A 3,185-nucleotide genomic window follows, 5' to 3' on the forward strand; every position below is an offset into this window, starting at 1 on the left:
TAGCTTATTCCCGTCACAGATAACGCTTGCTGATGGTTTTAGATAGATAACTACTTATTATTTTAAAGAAAGCTTCATTTATTCCTATGCTCTCTAATGTTTTTACTAGGAATGGGAGCTATATTTTTGACAAAAGCTTTTTTTTGCATTTATTGAATAATAGAATAATTGAATAATCATATGATTTCTGTTGGTTTTGTTCTTGATATGGTCAATTACGCTGATCGTTTTCCTAATATTGAACCAACCCTGAATTTCTGGTATAAATCTCACCTGGTCATAGTATATGAACCTTGTGACATACTGCTGTAACCTCCTTGCTAGTATTTTATTTAAATTATTTTGCATCAATATCCATTAGGGAAATTGGTCTGTAGTTTTCTTTCTCTGTTTGGTGTCCTATAGATCCTATTTGGATCATTGTGTGTGTGTTTTCACTAAGTTTATATACATATACACACATACACTATTGCCTGTAATCTACTCTTGTTAATCTGGAATTTCATTAATCTTGAGATTACTGCACCCTGAGCTATCCTGCAGCTCTGGCACTTGGGCCTGATTTGATAAAGTGATTTGGCAAGGGAGGAGAGGGAAGTGTCGGGGTTAGATGTAGGGCAGTGATGAGATGGGCGGGCCGTATTTCCAGTTTCTCTGCATCATCTACAATTTCATTTTGTGCACTAATAATTCTGCTGTTGGATACACCTGAATTTTTTTATTTTTTAATAAAAAAATTTTATGTCCTTTATTTACAATCTCCTAAATGCTAAGTCAGCAGTATTTTAAAGGCAAAGTAAGGCAAAGATAGAAGGTTCACCACTGATGGAAAAAAAAATACTGCACAAAAGTTTCCTGAGTCACAACAATTGCAAGGCAAGAATTTATAAAAATAACAAAAATGCAGCAACATGGAAAAGTCAAGTTTCCCTCTCCCCCATGTCGTGGGCCAGGTCTTGCTCTGAAGCATCCTTTCTCTGCTGCTGTTTCTTCCAAAGCGTGGCCGTTGCCAGCAAGTTGAGATTCAGCTGGTTTGCAGCACCTTCTGGGAGGACGTAAGCATGGCCCTCCATCTTCTGCCTGGACTCTTCTCTTCTTAGCTTTCCCTGGCATGACTTTGTCCACTCCTTGCTTATGAGATTCTGTTCCAGATTCATCTGCAAAGTTTCACCAGGATTTTAGTAACATGAGTCATTCTTCCTCTTCTTCAAAGTTTCTCGTAGTTTTGTTTCTTCTTCATAAAATTGTCAGCATTTCGTCGTTTCCTGCAGACAGCTCAAATTGGACAAAATTGATCCATACCTTAACATGTTGTGTTTGCTGCAGGAATCTCCAGTAAAGATTTCTCATTTTTTCAGATTCTTTTTGTTCATTTTCAGAATCAACGTGTGATTTACAAAGCACCCCTGGCATGTCTGAGCATGGCTGGCCAATAGCCAACTCATATACTGCCTGGCCTCTTTCAGCCTCTCCAAGAATTGTCTCTAACTTGGCAAATTTGATCCGTGAGGAGTCATTTTCTGGTGCAAATCCCAGGAATTTTTCATAAAGTTTGTGGCATAGGTCAAATTCTTAAAGCTGCCACTCTAATTCAATGTAGACTTGAAACAATTTGGTTTGGGGACACTTGCCAAAGGAAATTTCCAAAGATCTTCTGGCCAATGGTAGATTTTTCTATCTTATTTCAAACCGGGCACATGGTAGCCATAGTTTGGCAAATGTAAATATTTTCTGAGAAACTGGTTTCAAATAAACTTGTTAGGGGCAGCTAGGTGGTGCAGTGGATAGAGCACTGGCCCTGGAGTCAGGAGGACCTGAGTTCAAATCCGGCCTCAGACACATAACACTTACTAGCTGTGTGACCCTGGGCAAGTCACTTAACCCCATTGCCTACAAAAAAAAACCAAAAAACAAAAAAGCAAAATAAGCTTGTTATACATGTCTGGTTGTCCCTGGATCCTCTGCCTCCAGCTCTTTATAAAGGGCCTAGCTGATCCAGAGGTATGTATGCGTTTCCAGTGCCTCTTTTCTTGGATCGGCGGCACCTTGGCAATGGCTCTTTCATACGCCTTTCACACAGTGCGTGGTCCTGTATCAATCCCCAGCAACCCAAACCAGGCATCACAATCGTGTGGATTGGCCTCCATGTCCTCTTTGGACCGGAATCTCCATTTGCTCACAATGATGTCTTCAATACCTTGCCTATCCCCAAATTTCTGTCTAAGATTGTGTAGTTTTTAAAGAGTTCTTGGGTTTCCTGTTTTAAAATCCTGCCGAGGGCATGTCTGGAGATCACTTGTATCCTTTCAAATTCTTTCTGATTTTCTTCAAACTTTGCAAAGGCCACATGGAGGTGTTTATCCATATGCTCACCTCCAAAGAATTTCACAGCTTTCATACGCTTTCCTTGGACGAGCTAAGGAGCCACGTTTTCCTTCAAAGTGAGAATATCTGCTCCAGCTCTTAACAGTAGGGTACACACAGACAAATCTTCCATAATTGCAACACGCCCAATCCACCTCTTTCTATCTCAATTCAAAGTTGAGGCAGCAGTTCCAGACTTGCTCCTCGGACTGCCGTTCCATCCAGTCTTCAAATGCTTGTCTGCCTCCAGCAGTATTTCCCAACGTCTCCTCCATCTAAATGGATTTGTGCCAAAACTGGTTGACCCAGGGAAAAGTCGTGATGGGCGATCCCATATATTTCCGGCACGGTTTACTTGGTGACTCCTCATTTCCATTGCTGCATACTTTAGCCAGAGAGTGATATTTCCATGACTGACATCTAAGGTGCACCCCCATATGGAAGGGACCTTTGGGATTTCTTTTGGCCTCTTCTCCCACTGCGCCCATGCTACCCAGTTACTGATCACAGGTCCGTTCTTCCTCATGTTGTCTTCAAACATCCTTCTTCTCCTTGGTTTTCAATCATTTAACTCTTCCTCAAGCGCGGTGGAAGAAGCCCAAGCCGGTCTGCTGTGATCTGCCCTCCAGCAGTGGCTTTGTTTCTCACCTTGGCCGCTTTGGAGGCTGCCATGTTTGCGTGGACGCCCCGACTGCTTCAGACCCAGCTCCAATCCCCGCGCTCCGCCCTCGAAGCTCCTGGAACTGTCGTTACCAAGACGGGAACCTTCACCCTTCGCCACCACGTATAGGAGGGGACCCGTTTCCACAGTAACCAGAGTT

General features: G+C 42.6%; 1 pseudogene; it reads right to left on the reverse strand.

The window, feature by feature from the left end:
* Positions 1-920: 920 nt before the first annotated feature.
* Positions 921-2,938, reverse strand: LOC114023312 (annotated as a pseudogene).
* Between the last annotated feature and the right edge of the window lie 247 nt (positions 2,939-3,185).

The sequence above is a fragment of the Vombatus ursinus genome, unplaced genomic scaffold, assembly GCF_900497805.2.
Source record: "Vombatus ursinus unplaced genomic scaffold, bare-nosed wombat genome assembly UNPS02014817.1, whole genome shotgun sequence".
In the NCBI taxonomy this organism is placed as follows: Eukaryota; Metazoa; Chordata; class Mammalia; order Diprotodontia; family Vombatidae; genus Vombatus; species Vombatus ursinus.